The 17,184-nt window shown below is 36.8% G+C and overlaps 1 pseudogene; it reads left to right on the top strand.

Annotated features, from left to right (window-relative positions):
- LOC111726114 overlaps positions 1–17,184 on the top strand; it is a 34,042-nt pseudogene that overhangs the window by 16,425 nt on the left and 433 nt on the right.

The raw sequence follows: 17,184 nt of genomic DNA, 5'->3' as shown, positions 1-17,184 counted from the left end.
CCTGTGGTCCCAGCAACTTGGGAGGCGGAGGCAGGAGACTTGCTTGAGCCCAAGAGTTGGAGGTTGCTGTGAGCTATGCCATGGCACTCTATCTAGGGGGACAGCTTGAGGCTCTGTCTCAAAAAAAAAAAACAAAAAAAACAATGAAAATACATTACGGCATTAGGAAAGTTGAGAACCACTGCTCTAGAACCTTTGTTTGTTATACCACTTATGCAGTACCCTACAAGAGTGGAAATTACTGAGGAGCGTTATCTGACATATTGAGTCACCCTGATGACCTCCACATTGCTAGCTATGCCCCCTAAATTACTGTGGGGACTTCTATCCTACATCCTAAGACGTATATAGGTATTGAGCATCTCCCTGTAAAAAGCCCGTTTACATTTGATGTCTTGGTTAAGGCATCTATAATCTTTAGAGATCACTGAGACTTTATCCATATTCCTGTGAAGGAGCTGTGCACCCTTCACATTTGAATCACATCATCATTCTTTCAAACTCAAGTGGTTCTGGCAGAACACAGTAGGATCTAGGTCCATAGCTCTCCTCATGGGTGCCTCCTCTTACTCTTCACACTGTACCCCACATTAGGTCTCTGATCCCGACAAAGAACCTCTTTTCATGATACTGTTTTTCTCTAGGTCCACTTCAGGGATCACATAAACTAAGACCTATAGAGTCATCTATAGATAGAAAATGAACATTGCCTCTGCTCTTGTGATGCTAAAACCAACCTAAGAGACATAATTTATCAGATAATGACTGTGAAATACAATTATTGTTGAAGTACCTCAGTGTTTTATTTAACTTCGGTACATGTGAACCTATGGAGAGAGGGCATTGTCATTGCAAATTTGAGGTGACAAAGGACAAGGAGGATAATAACTTGCCAAAATTGTACAACTGTAGCTGGTGAACCCACCATTCAAACCCAATTTGACTGATCCATCTCAAAAGATCTAACTCAAGAGCCTTTCTACCTGCATGGAAATTATTACTGAATTATAGAAAGAGGACACATAATTATATCATTGGAGAACTTGACATGCCTTAAAACAGATGTTATCTAGGCTAATTTACAAGACTGTCTTGACATGGAAACAAAGACATACAAGGCATGAAAAACTTCATGGAAACTCAAATTGATTTACACATTTGGTGAAAGGAGCCAGTCCAGGAGAGCAGAAGCTTAGCTGGAGGTTTGATTTCCACTGAGTTTTCTATCCTTGGCTTGTAGATGGTGTCTTACTCTTCTGTCTTCATGTATCATCACTGTTTGTGTCTGTGTTCTCATCTCTCTATCTCATGCACTGGTCACGCTGGATTAGGGCCCCCTCTAATTTTCCTCCTTAAGGTTAGCTGCCTCTATAAAGAACAATCTCCAAATACAGCCACATTGTAAAGTCCTGGAAGTTGGCTTTCATGTAAATTTGGAGGGGAGGGCACAGCCCTCTGGGTGGTGACAAACAGATCTTTTGTACCAGAGCATTCTCTAATCTAAATAAATAAATACAGGCAGAAAAGCAAGATCATCACCTGACCACTCAGTTTTTAAATTAGTTTTAGAAGACTATATCTTCTTTAACCGGAGAAAAAAGAAAGAACAGTCTTGTTTCAATGGAAGGGGATAAGGATAGTTCTAACTTTGTCTTTCACATTGGTTCTTATGATCTAGGGAACTAGCTTTGAAAAATATTATTGAGTTGATGCACTGTGAAATACAGATGAGAAGTCAATACATATAGTATCAGTTTTCAAAAATGAAAGCCCATGAAAGGAATCGTCTTGTAAAGGTAGATCATTTATTGACTAAGTCCACCCGACAGACACATTCACATTTCATCCAAGAGACTTTCACTTTCTTGCAAAGAATGAAAAGTGGCATCATCTTTGGTCTTTTGCCATCATACAGCCATTATACATATCAAACTGATCATTGTTTTAACATCAGAATAGTAATTTATTTGTAAGTGATCTGTTATTTATTAATGATTTTCACTTAAATTTTATAAATATATGACTGCTATATTTAGTTATGACAAATGTATAAATTTATATGACACATATATTTTATATGAGTATAAATACATCAAAGTCTAAAAACAATAGATACATCAATTGAAATCAGTCAATTAGTATAATTTAAGACTTCAGTTTTTCTTGAACCAAGAAGATAGTCAATTATGATTCCGACTTAGCAGTTTGCTTGGTTTGCATCTTCTGGGATCAAAGAAAACTGTCAGGGGTTAAAAACTATAAAATTAGGATGCCATGAGGAAGATGCCAGAGTTAAACAATTCAAACATGGTAAGACACTGATAAGGATAATTGCTTTATAAACCTTATAGTGTCATAAAAGATGAAAGGGCTATAACCATAATAAAAGGTTACTTTCATAGGGAATGCCATGAGGAATATGCATATGACTATAAATTTAATGTCTATGGGATATGTTTGGCAACTTCACATTTATGATAATGCCTCATATCTATCATAGGGTGGATACAATTACTGAGGCACTAGGGCTTACTCCTTCAATTTATTGTGCTGATATTATTAATCAACATCCGGCTATATGATTATAAACATTTAAAATAATTTTTAGATATTTTCTGATAGTCAATGAAATATGTCAGGCTTTTGTTTTTCTGCTTAAGCCAAAGTTTATGATAAGGAGAGTTCCTTAATTTTTTTCCTTTTAAATTATCCAAATTTGTTTTTTTGTTTAATTTTTAATTAAAATCATAATTGTATACATTTATGGGGTACCAGATGGTGATTAGGTATACCATGTGGAATACTTAAATCAAACTGATTAACATAACCATCACTGCATTTGCTGATTTTTTGTGGTAAGATAATTATAATTTACTGTTAGTTATTTTGAAATGTACTGTTGCATCATGCATATTAGGCAAGGTCCCACCTCATGCCCTCCTCCGCCTGCCAATCATCTTCCCTCTTTCCCTCTCCCCTCGCCCCTTTTAGGCTATATTTGTGTTTTATCCTTTGTATGAGAGTGTATTTATATATTGGTTTCATCATAGTACTGCATACATTGGATACAGTTTTCCATTCTTGAGATACTTTACTAAGAAGGATGTGTCCCAACTCCATCCAGGTAAACATAAATGATGTAATGTCTTTTATCTTTTTATGAGTGAATAGTATCCTGTAGTATACACATACCACAATTTGTTAACCTGTTCATGGGTTGATGGGCATTGGGGTTGCCTCCATGACTTGGCAATAATGAACTGGGCTGCAATAAACATTGTGGTGCAAAGGTTTGTGTTATAAAATGATTTTTGTTCTTCTGGGTAGATACCTAGTAATGGAATTGTGGCATTAAGTGGAAGGTCAACTTTTAGTTCCTTGAGAATTTCTTTCCCCAAAAGGCTGTAATAGTTTGCAACTCCACCAGCCGTGTAGAAGTGTTCTCATCTCTTACATCCACACCAGCATCTGCAGTTTTGGAACTTTGTGATGTGGGCTAATCTTGCTGGAGTTAAGTGATATATCAAAGTGGTTTTATTTCCATTTCTCTGATGATTAAAGGCGATGAGCATTTTTTCATGTGTGTGTTGGCCATTTGCCTGTCATCTTCAGAGAAGTTTCTGTTTAAGAAACAAAGAAATGGGGTTGTTTCTTCTTTTCTTATTGATCAATTTGAGTTCTCTGTGGATTCTAGTTACCAGACCTTTGTCAGAAACATAACATGCAAAATCTTCTCCCATTCCAAAGGCCATCTGTTTGCTTTAGTTATAGTGCCCTAATATTCTTTTAATATTGCTTAATAGAAGATATACTATATTATCTAGAAGCTTTGATGAAAAATCTTTAGGTTTAGCTGCATTAGTCTCAGTAGGAAATATATATATATATGTGATGTTAGAGTTACGATGTGGATTATATTTTAAAATTTTATTTTTAGTACTGTAAGATGGCATATCTAAGAGTATATCAGTCTTAAGTGTCTTGTTTGCTGCGTGGAAGAACTCTCTCTATTTGCTTTTGGATAATTAAGGTGTTAACTTTAATCGTCATTGAAATTCACAATAATACAAGGAAATAATTATGTTCAGGAATAAAACTATAAATAACTAAATTCCAACAAAAGATTTTGGATATGATTTTTTACTAGGGAATTTAGTTAAGAAACAATAATGTATTCATATACATAACAATGTAATTTATTTATGTCCTATTTGTATTGTATCTCCTCTAACAAATCCCTAATATATCCTAATGATATTACTAACATAGTGACAAATGTCTAACTTCTATTTTTAGAATACACTCATACTAAGTCACTCTTGAATGTGTACATTTTCCTTATTGAATTTGTGTCTCTAATCTGTTATTACTTGATGGGATTTTGTTGAATCGTTGAATTCTACCTGTACCAAATTTATCAAAGCATGAAACACTCATTGGTAAATAACTCAATATTAGGAAACAAAACCCCAGACATTGTGGGCCTGTCAATTCTAAAGGATTTTTTTGTCCTTTATATATTTGCATCTGATTAAGTATTGACACTGCTAAACTTGAGTCTGTCTGATATTAGCTTTTCCTTCAGTCTTGTTCAGTCCCAAGACATGATTCTTGATACATGGGACATTATAACATACATATTTAAAACTACTCAATTTATGTAAAAATCCTTTATGAAGTTATCTTCAGGCAGTGGTCTGTTTCTTGATGCTCAGTCAGCGTGTGTTATAATCCTACTACACCTTTTTGTCACTGGTTGAATTCCTAAAATTTCTGATCAGAATTAGCTCAAATGGTAGCTACTCTGGATTGTCCCCAATTCTTTTCTACCTCATTGCAAATTTCTTTAATCATCTGTGCTTCTACTTGGATTTTCTTCAGAATACTTGCATAGATATAATTACAGAGAAGCTCACTTTCTAGTTGAATCTAGTGAACAATACAGGCGAATAGGGGTCCACATTGATGCTCACCGAGAAGGTCTTGCATATTGGCTTACTGTGAGCTTGGTCTTCCCAGGACATTGATTTGTCCCTCCATTTCTGTCTACTCACTTGAGTAAGGGAAAAACCAACCCATAAACACCTGTTATTTTGCAATAGCTGATATCTCTCCCAGAGGCTTGGCAGGTAAATTAAACAGCCAAACCATCTTACTGCCACTGTTGCTAGCTTGAAACATGGATTAGTCTCACCTATAAGTTATAGATATGCACAAAAGCAATAATTTTTTTAAAGAATTAGCAACAAGAATAAATGAAAACAATCATTCTAGCAACTATTCATTCAAGGAGAAATGAACAATTCAGCTCACAATGGGTGGACTGTATTAAATAGACACCAGTACAGTTATAATTTGGGACACATGGCATAAGTTGAAAACATAATTAATATCATAAATTATATGCAAGAAGATGGAATATCATAAAATAAAAATACTTTAATTATAAAAATTGATGAACATATCCTCAAAGGATTAATAGTGTTTATCTCTGTGATAGAATGAAAGATGAAAAATATTCTTTCAACTTTAACTAAAAATATATCAGTATATTCTAGATTCTTTTTAGAGACTTTACACTTACAACAAAATTGAGAAAAATCTCTAAAATAAGAATATTTGTCCATCAAAAAAGTCGTACTGCAGAATTAGAGGTATATTTTCTGAGCTTATAACTTAAATAAGCTATAATACTAAATGAAGAGAAAATTCCTACAATAAACAACAGCATAAAATATAAAACGGCAGTTCAATGAACATGCATTCATCAAAGTTGAAATTAACTGCCCATAAATATGTATACATATATTTATAAATATATGTAAGTATGATATAATGTACTATGGACACATGTACCAGAATTTAGTGTTTATATATATTCATGTGTGTGTATTTAATTCATGTGTGCATATTTATGCATATATAGGTGATAGTCTATGTATGTGTATGTGTGTTTGAAGGACTTATTTATAGATGGATCCATCTAATATTATATGTTGATGTTCCTCTAAGGAAAAAAGCTAGGTAACTGGTTTTGATTCTCAGTGGGACAGAGAGGAAAATGTCTGGACCCAATGGATTTTCTAGACTTAATCATTTGTTCAGAATTAGAAGTAAAAGCGAAGCATGGCAACTGAAAACGAGAAAGACGCTTAATGACACAGCCTCCTTAGAAGTGGTAGGTTAGGTCCTGCTGACAGACAGCAACCAGGATCAGGATAAGCTGACTGAGAATCAGACGTTGAATGAGAGCAAAAACAATCTAATCTCATTGGGACAGGGAAAAGGGAATTATGAGTCCCAGCGCCAGCCGCATAACCAGTGAAAGTATGAAGACTACATCTCTTGTTTTCTTTCTTGCTCGATAGACACCTACATTATTTCTTTTCTCTTTCTCTTCCACTCCATGAGACACTTGATGTGAGTTGTGTTAATAATGTTCAACTCTATTATTGGTTTTTAAATTACCGTGTATAAAGAGGATTGTGAATGAACACAGAGAGAAATAAGTTACTTCTTTTAAGGGGCAAGTAAGCCAGTCTCTAGTTGTACAAAGGACAATGCCTTCACGTGAGGCAGAGGCAGGATGCTGTTTCTCTCTTCATTCAGGCTAACTATATGTTAAAGATTTGCATATAAATATGGAGTTGGAAATGGTATAGATTGTGCTGAGTTTTCTGTTGTCAATATATCCCCGTTTAAGTTCTTCTCTGACTCATAGAAAACAAAGCAGGGTTTAATTTTGCAAAATGCCTTTCCATATGTGGCCGAGGATTAGAATTTGCCATCACAAGACATTCATAAGTGACTTCGAAAGGGAAGAGGAGGACTATTCCTCAGGGGCAGTTGAATCCCAGGGGCTTCTTTTGTCTAGCTTCTGAGAACAGGCTCTCAAAGCAAATAGCCAAATTCATCCTTAAAAGTAACCATTTTCAAATATGCCCACAGTGTTCTTCATAATAAAGGCTTCTGAAAATAGGAACTGTCTTTCCTAGAGCCTTAACCAACCCCGGAGGAAGCAAATCATCTAGCATCTAAGGTGGAGCTCAGAAAGGTAGAGCACACTCGTGAAGAGCACAGCCTGGGCGCAGGCTCACTAAAATACTGAGAACTATCATCACTTTCTACAACACTTCCCATCCCAGCTGGAGCTCTCCTACCACATCAGCAGAGCTCAGGTACAATAACAGTAAATTATTGTTAAAAGAGCTACAAGGCACAAAATCTTTAGGCAGGAGATATTAAAGAAACCACAAGATAATGGGGAGATAAAAACAAGAGATCCGAGTGGAGTGAACTCTCTCACACCTGCAGGTACACAAAACATGTAACACAGACTAATTCCTAGGCAAACCAACTTCAAACCTCACACGAAAGGCCCATTTTCATTAGCTGTTACGATGCAGTAACTAAGGGAACACGTCATTAGTTATAGTATAGCTTTCGACAGGATGTTCCCAGGCACGCTAAAGGCAAAGATAAGGCAATGTCTAAAAAGAGAGCAAGCCGCAGAATCGTACGAAATTGTGATACAGAGTTTAGAATTGCCAGACATGGGGTATAAAATAACTATGATTAACATGTCTAGGGCTCCAATGGGAACGTTAACAATGGAAAAGTTAACGTGCGACATTAATATTATAATATAAACAACCCTCTATATGGTGCCTCTAAGAATCCTACCACAAATATAAAGATCCAGACAGGTCGAAAACAAAGGGATAAGGCTATGGCATACTAACTCCCACTTTCTCAAGGCTATTAATAATATTCAGAGATAAACTTTTAAAAAGGCAAGCAGGATAAAATAGCTACATACCAAGCTATTCTCCAATCAGAACTTTGTAAATTATTTTATTTATCTGCAGAATATTAATGATATACAGTTGAGCACTGAACGGCAACACTTATATGCAGATTACATACCAGAAATATATTAGAAAGGTTTTGGACATTTGTGACAATTAAAAAGCTCTCAGACAAGCTAGATAGCCTAGAAATACTGAAAAAGTGAAGAAAAGTTAGGTATGCCATTAAAACCTAAAATATATGTAGATACTGGTCTGTTTTATTTTTTTGCTACCATAATATATACGCAAAATTTGAAATCTAGCAAAAGTTACACCCCCAAACAACTACGGACTCTACATGGCACTATTCCCAATTGAGAGAAATGTAAACAAATGTAAAGTGCATAAAATTAACTGTAGTACGTACTCTATTACTTTAATAATTTTGTAGCCACTTCTGTTTCTATTGTGATGAACTCAAGTGTTGCAAGTATCTGCTGAAAAGGCCATAATCATCCTCTCACGAGCAATTCATCTCTGTGGTATGTTCCATCGTGCAGCAAAAAATGATCTCTCACAGTCCGTGCATATTTTTCATTGTGTATCATGTAATACTGTACACCCATATGAAGTGCCACAGAGATGCGGGAAGTCTTCCCAAGGGACAAAGTCGTGACATGATGAGGAAAAGCTGAACTGTTGGATCTCTATGACAGATTGAGGTCTGAGGCTATGGGGCCCACCATTTCTAGATAACTGAGACCATTTTATAAAAAAGGGGGCAGGATTTGTAGATATGCCAGCAGCCATTAAAACCTTGTGCTCTTTGCAAAACACCTTTATATCTCATATGGAGAATATTGCCTTTATGTGGGGGGAGGATTTCTGTAAGAAATGCGAACCCATAGACTTTAATATGATTCAAGAAAAGATGAAGTAATAACATGAGAACTTAAACAGAAAGGAAAGGGAAGGATCAAAAGCTGGAGAATTTAATACCAGGGAGGATGGTTCGATAATTTTAGAAAGAAATTTGGCTTAAAACAATTTGAAATAACAAGATAAGCAGCTTCTGCCAACTAAGAGGCAGAAGATGAGTCGCTCATGATGTTAAGAAAGTCACTGGGGAGAAAGGATATCAACCTGAGCAGATGCTTAATGTGGATAAAAGTGACTTATTCTTTAAGAAAAAATGCCCAAAGAACATGTATCAGTCACAAAGAGAAGCAAACACCAAGATTTGAGGCAGGCAGGGCGAGGCTACCTCTACTGTTTCTTGCAAATGCATTTGAGTTTATTATCAGGACTGGCCTCACTTATAAAGTTGCTAACCTTGACCTTGATGTGAAAAGGTAAACACCAACTTTAAGTTATTTCGTGTTTACAACCAAAAGGCCGGGGCAATGACACCCCCTTTTTAGACTGATTTCAGTGATGGTTTGTCCCTCAAGTCAGGAAAGGCCTTACCAGTAAGAACTGTCTTTTAAAGTTCTTTCTATATTAGACAATGCCTCTGGCCACCCAACGCCCTATAAGTTCAACAGCAAACATGTAAAAATGGTCTACTTGCCCCCAAATATAATGTCTTTACTTCAGTCTCTAGACTCTAAATCAAGGAGTCATAAGGACCTTGAGGGCTCATCTCCTACGGTACTCTAAAGAGATGAAAGGCTGAGGAGGGGAGAACCCTGACAGAGAAGATGTGATGGAAGTCTGGGGGGTACACCATTAAAGAAACCATCATTGTTAGAGGAAAAGCCACAAGACCCATCAAGCCTGAAACCGTAAAATATCACTGAGGAAAGTATCTGGATACATGCATGATTTCACAGATGTATAATAGAGACAATCACAGAAATCATAAAAGAGACTGTGGATATGGCAAAAAAAAAAAAAAAAAAAAAAGTGGGAGATAAAGGCTTTCCAGATATGGGTCTTGGAGAAATTCAAGACACCACTCCAGAGGCACTAATAGAAGACCACAGGATGGAGATGAGGGCTTGGAAACCAGTGCCACACGGGAGGAAGAGGATGTAGACAAGAAAGCACCAGGAAAACAGTACTGCAAAAGGGTTTTGCTTACTCACGTCTGCTTTGACCTCCCTTACGGCACGGGCCCTTCTATAATATGGGCACTAAAACTAAAGTAATGATGAAAGAAGAAGTGGTACATATGTCAATATTTAGGTAAATGAAAATGCAAAAAACAAAAAAAGACAGAAATCACAGTGTATTTCCACACAGTTACACTAAGGGTGCCTGCATCTCCTACCTCCCCTTCCAAGTCTTCCGCCTTTTCTGCCGCCGCCACCTCAGCCACAGCCAGCTCAAACAACCCCCCCCCCCATTACCAGGCTGCTCAGTGAGACCACAGGAAAGATGAAGACCTTTCTCAGATTCACTCTCAGTTAGTGCAGGGTAAAGATATTTCCTTTTCGTTATATTCTTTTTTTCCTCTTTTCTTTTCACTGTTTGGGGTTCATTGAGGGTACAAAGAATTAGGTTACACTGCTTGCATTTGTGACTTAAAGTCCTCTCATAATTATGTCCTGCCCCCAAGAGGTGTGCCCTACACTGGAAGCCCCTTTCCTCCCCTCTCGCCCCACTTCCTTGTTCCCTCTCCCCCCACCTTGAATTGATCTGAGTTTCTCTCTTCTGTGGGTATGTATTACATCATCTACCCAAGGTGATGATGTTCTTAATGCCTTTTCTTTTCTCCAGAGGCTTTATTGTAAAAGTATAGTGCATAATACTTAAAACACTAAAGTACTATGGGGTAATTGACTTTTTATGCCATTATTAAGGCTTTCAGTCAATAGTAGGCTATTAGTAGTTACATTTCTGGGGAGTCAAAAGTTAGATTTGCATTTTTGACCACATGGGGAGTTGGAACCTTCTAATCCCCAAGTTATTCAAGGGTCAAGTGTATTCCAACTGCCATGTGAATATATCAGGTATTCGCTTGCTTTATAATTACTTGGCTTTGATGGATTATTAATTTCTCATAAATTTTCAAAATAGATAAATATTTAAAGATCATGATATAAACAAACATTCTGATATATCAACTGTCAAATGAATGAATGCTTTTCCACTCACTAGGTATTTAAAATACATCCAAATAAACAATGTGATGGCGACTTAATTGGGTCATAGCATAATGATAATATGAAGCATGGCTTATGAAATAATTTATTTTACTCATGTACATTGTACACGACAAGTAAGACATCCTAGATATTCCTGTTTTCAGGCCCAGGGGATGTTGATTATGACCCCAAAGTCACAAAAAAATTTTTTCTTTTTTATAATTTGTAATTCGTTTGTAAAATGCTAATATAGTCTATTGGGTTTTGCCACTGTTGCTAAGTTTATTCAAAAGAGATATCAAATTATAATTAAATGAATATAAATCTGCTTGGCCCAGGTAAATATTATAATTGGTTTGTAAATATGTAATGCTATGAATTCATGTGCAGTCCCTAGCAGTTTAGAAATAAGTATTGTTGTCTCCAATGATCATCTTATATGTAAAATATTTATTCGCCCAAGAATGTATTTGAAAATAAATCCAAAGCTTATTTCAGTAGAACTTCCTTTAAATGAAAATACTGGAATAACACTAGAATTCATGGGGTATAATAGGTATGAAAATTGCCAGTGGCTTTGATGAGTCTTTGATAATAACACTGTCTTGGTTAGCACCACGTTTGGTGAGAAGGTCCTGCCAAAGGTTTCTCTCCTATGAAATGCCACAATCCTTTTACATTAAAAATATCCATATATGGGTGGTGCATGTGGCTCAAAGGAGTAGGGTGCTGGCCCCATATGCCAGAGGTGGTGGGTTCAAACCTAGCCCTGGACAAAAGCTGCAAAAAAAAAAAATCCGTATAATATGGCAAGTCATACTCAGTTCATTATCAATTCCAAGTCTTTACATGAATTTATAAAAATCCTCTTCACAAAGAGAGTTGATTGCTCCTCATTTAGAAACACAGAATATACATTTTCGTCTTAAAAATAAAAGGCTACCTAAAATAAGGCCTCACATTCATCTCCTTTTCTCATCTTGCTCATCTTGATTTTTATTCTACAAGGCTAAATGTTACATTCTCTTCATTTACCTTTAACTTTCTACGTTTTCCAAAAGTTATTTAAGAATCAAATTAACTTTTAACTAGGAAATATGTTTAAAGTTGGATGCTTTATTTATTAATGTCCATTGCCTATTCTCTCTGTTCATATTTTAATAGAGCAAACAAGAAGCATAAAATCTAGCTGCATGTTCTCATCTGCATTGGACTACTAAGTATTTCATTGAAAAGTGAACCACTTTAAACATCGGTTAAAACCATTTTATTTTCAGTAGTCCTGATCATTCATCAATCTTCACCTGCATTGACCAAAACTTCCAATTAACCCAATAGAGTGAAATTCATTAAATAGAGGTACCAGACTCTTTATTGGGGATTAAAGATTAATGTTCCTTCAGGAACATATTTTAGTATTTCAGAATAAGCACATCTATCCAGGAATCTTGTGGCATTATACTGTACCTATAAATTATTCATTCATTTGCAGATTTCATTTTTGTCAAATCTTGTTAGAACAGTTAATTTTACATGAAAGTTATTCTCAGAGGAAACTCTTAACAATTGGACATTAGCATTTTTGAGAAATCAGCAATTTTTGCTGTAACAAGATTCGTGTATTATTCTGAGTAATAGCATCTGCATAATTTAATCTTTGCATAGTGTAGCATAGATCTAAGGATGTCATTTTTTTGAATTCTATACTTAAATTAGGTGCACAAGTACTCTGGTTTTTATTCATATTGTATCCATACAAATCTTTTGCCTTTTACTAAATCATGTGCATAGTAAGACAGTAAATTATAAGAGTGTAAAGAATTAGCCATTATTGAACATATATAATCACTCTGTTACATTAAGAAATTAACAGAAATGAACTATGTCCTTAATTAAGCTGCTCTTTTGCAACTGGATATGTTATATTAGTCATAGGAATTAAAAGTTCTGTCTTCTAAACTATAGTAAACATAATAAATTGCTAAAAATGCATTGAATTATGTATAATGACATTTTTATAGACAATCATCATAGCTAGATTAGTTTAACCATCTACCATGCAAGATTATTTTGCCGCTTAACTTAGATTTGTGGTCACTGGGAATTATTATAAATTTGTTTCTTATTTCAAGAATATTTTACATTTAGCACCTAAGGAAGTCATGTATATAAAGATTTTCTTTGGTTTCTAAAATAAAAAATACAATGGTAAGACTAGTGGCTACGTTGGGTACTCAGGATTTTTAGCAAATGCCACTCAGAGTCTGGCTCCTGCTTTCATTATTACCAACTACAAATATTTGCAACATTTCAGTGGCTGGTTTGATATTGCATAAGAATTTAGTCCCGACCAGAGTGGTCTCAGCATTTCCCTTAGCATGTTAAATTTTAGACAGGTTTCTTCCTTACCTTAGAGCCCTGACTTCCCTCTCACCTAGGCCCTTACAGCATCAAGACAATCTTTTCTAAAGTCAGTTCTTGTCAGTGGTAAGACGTACAGGTCCAAATTCAATCTTCTACATGCGGTGAGCCTCCTGTGAGAAAAATACGACGCAGTTTACTTTTCCTTTGGGTAAAGCCTCCTGGAAAACAGATGGCTTACTACTCTACACTCTAGCACTTAAAAACACTCTGCCCTTTGGGCGGCGCCTGTGGTTCAAGGAGTAGGGTGCCGGCCCCATATATTGGGGGTGGCAGGTTCAAGCCTGACCCTGGCCAAAATTACAAAAAAAAAAAAAAAAAAAGAGCTCTGGCCTTTGCTTCCATGGCGATCGTTTAGACTATTGCAATAATCTATCACAAGTAGCTGCTTTTGATGTCCTCAGATCCACACATGACAAGAGCTGCTGACTGGATGTTCTGAGTCATTCTTGTCACTGATTGTGTAATAACCGACCCCAAAGCCCCTAATTCCCCCCAAACCAGTGGGGATACAACAAACCCCTTACCCTTGAAAAAGGAACTTATCCTAAGTCTTTTAGCCTCAGCCCCCACAAGGGTGGAGAAGTTAAATTCTAGGAAGAAACTTGAAGATAAGAGAAGGAGGAAGGGAGGAGTGGATTCCAAATAAAGCCCCGGATAAAAAGGTCCCAAGTTGTTCTTAGAAACTTACCCAAGACTTGTGCTCCCACTTTGTACCCCTGAACTATGTGACCCCTATCTTATGACCCATGAAGTAATGTACTTGTGACATATCTTGTGATTTATGAATCAGTATGTACCCCCACCTTGCAACCCCGTTTTAACCACTATGATTGGCTTCTGTATTGCGCTAGCTTGCTGACCACACGTGACTATACAGAATAATGGTATAAAAAGGCTTCTCACCTGCCATTTGGGGCTGCTTGCCTATATGGTATCAGTCTGGCTGCAGGTGTACCAAATTATCAATAAATTCTTATCAATGAATTACATCTGAAGTGGGGTCCATCCTTCTCTCAGCTGCTTGGGACATAACAATTGTTGGATGGAGCAGTGACTAGAGAAGAATGATGTTTACTGTAAAAAGCTTGAGCAGGACACTGGAGGACTTCTTACTCTATACAGTTTGCTTACGGTGGGCAAGACTACTATCTACTTGCAGGATCAGAGACACCAAGGGTGACCCAGCATAAAGACTTGAGCCCCAATGTATGAAGGAATGAGATATCTCAAGAGGGGGGAGATGTGCAAAATCCAGGGAGTACAGTGGCTACAGGGGCCCTGCTCACTATACGATTTCTCAGTGATACAATTATATTAATAAACTGGTGCTATATTTAAGGCTGTGGCATCAATATTATCTTGCAGTTAATGATCTGAAATGGTGGAGGAGAATACTACCTGGATGAATTTTGGGGAAACACTGAGCAAAAACAGAAAGAGAAGTAATATCTGAAGGAGCATTTAAGGAACACGACCAAAAAATACAGGCGACCTAACATGGGAATAAGAGTTAATAAAATAAAAGCAATATATAAAAATAATCAATAGAAAAATAGGTTTATCCAAAGTAAGATTCAGGTCTAAGTTTAAAAGCTTTGTGGAATTTCTGGAAAAAAAAAAAGATTCTGAGGGTAGAAAGAAAATATCACATTTACCAAATAAAAGAAAAGGAAGAAAAAAAATATTAGAGTGTCACCACTAGACACAGGGAAGCACTTGAGCCTAGAAGACATTAAAATATTTTCCACACACTAGAGAAATTTGAGAAGTAGAACTCAAAAGTTCTACACTCAGCCAAGATATTTTCATTTCAGGTGTGGAATATAAACATATCTGAACATGCAAGAATTTGGGGAGCAGAGCCTAAGTCTTCTGCTAGGGAAGACTCAATGAGTGAGACTAAAAGTGGGGGAAGTGAACTGCAAATCCCTTAATGAAAGACGAAGAGGATGGAAAATAGCAGGGAATTATAAAAACTGATATATTCCTCAAAGAAATGCAAAATGCCCTATTCTTTTCTCAAACAGTCCTGCTGATGATAACAGATAATGGAAAACTACACACAATTCTACATCCACGAACCTGACAACTTAAATCAAACAAACCATTTGATTATGAAGAGCAAACAATCACAGTCCATTCACTATGAAGTTGAGGGTTAAATATCCCTATGACTGTTGAATAATTTTTTTAATTTCAAAAGTTAATAAAACAAATATTGCGACCCACATGGTTTCATTACAGAATTCTACCAAACATTAAAAAGAATTATTACCATTTTTGTGCAATCTCTTTCAGAAGGTAGAAAAACACTTCCCAACTAATTTATGTGAACAGTAATAGCCTTCTATCAAAGCAGACAAAACCATCACCCAAACACATACATGCACACACATACTCTATAGCAGGCATCCTCAAACTATGGCCCGCAGGCCACATGCAGACCACCGAGGATCATTTATCCGGCCCTCTGGGTGTTTTTGCTGCCACTGCCTGCCCTGCTTAGCAGCCGACTCATCCTGGGGCCCGCAGTCTGGCCCTCCAACCATCTGAGGGACAGTGAACTGGCCCCCTGTTTAAAAAGTTTGAGGACCCCTGCTCTATAGAGAAATATCCCTCATGAATATAGATGTAAAAATGATTATCGAAAAGATTAGAAAGTAGAAATGAACAATATGAAGACATACACCATGACCACATGTAGCTATCTGAAGGATGAAAAGCTGTTTCAATATTAGAAAAACACACATTGCAATGTGCTAACAGGTTAAAGAATATAACTCATCAGAAGGCATTAAGTTAGCTTTCCTTTTAATTATTTTCATTGCTCAGTTTTAGTGACTACTCTGCTCAATATTTACAAGTAATTTGAATAAGGAAGTGGAAAAATCTTTATTTTTTAAATATCTTTTGGATCATTCTCTTTTTATTTTGTTTTAATGATTAGTTTTCCTACTTTCCAAGACTTGGTTTTAACTGGCTGGAAGCCAAAGTACAACCTGCTCTAATGTTGACAGTTGAGTGCCACGGATCCACCATTCTAGGAAAGAATTTTTAGTAGCACCTGTAAATTTATTTTGCATTGCCGAGGAACGAATTGTAAAAATATTTACTGTGATGTTATTAATATGTACTCTGATAGTTAGTATTCCTAAGTTGAATAGCTTTCACTGTCTTGTTTTGTTGTTTCCATAGTGTAAACAAAATGTGTGGATGGAAGTGTACAATGAAACAGGTGCTTCAAACAATGTTGATAGAGCGAAACACTTGATATGCATAAGAATGAGACTTTGAAGAGACAGAGAAATATCTTACTTGTCATAGAAAATATTTAGCTTAATAATAGACAATGAAAAATAAGGCACTTTGCTGGGTATGGTGGCTTACGCCTGGAGTCCCAGTGCTCCGGGAGGCCTAGGCTGGTGGATTAAGAGTTCAAGACCAACCTGAGCCAGAGTAAGACCTGGTTTCTATAAACATAGCCAGGCAGGCTATACCCGGAGACGGGCCATCATCTTGGCTGCTGGGGAGAAGCTCCCACTGTTCCCAGAGCCACTGCACGTGTTTGCACCCCAGGCTTGCCAGCTGAGTGTTGTGATGGACAACAGGAAGTTTGTCAGTAACATCACCAGGTTGAGTTCAGGTCCATTCCGGACCATCACAGTGCGGGACACCATCTCTAACCTGGGGCTTACAGTACCAGCCCATCCTCAGGGATCACATCTGCAGGGGTATGAGTGCGTTGGTGGCCGCCCGCATGCAGCATATCCCTCTGGCCCCAGGCTCAGACTGGCGTGACCTGCCTAACATCGAGGTGCAGCTCTCAGATGGCACCATGGCCAGGAAGCTTCGGTGCACCTACCATGGCAGAAGGAATGGCC

The sequence above is a fragment of the Otolemur garnettii genome, unplaced genomic scaffold (genome assembly GCF_000181295.1).
Source record: "Otolemur garnettii isolate 467f Iridium unplaced genomic scaffold, OtoGar3 scaffold00054, whole genome shotgun sequence".
Taxonomy (NCBI): domain Eukaryota; kingdom Metazoa; phylum Chordata; class Mammalia; order Primates; family Galagidae; genus Otolemur; species Otolemur garnettii.
This window is presented reverse-complemented; position numbering and strand designations above follow the sequence as displayed.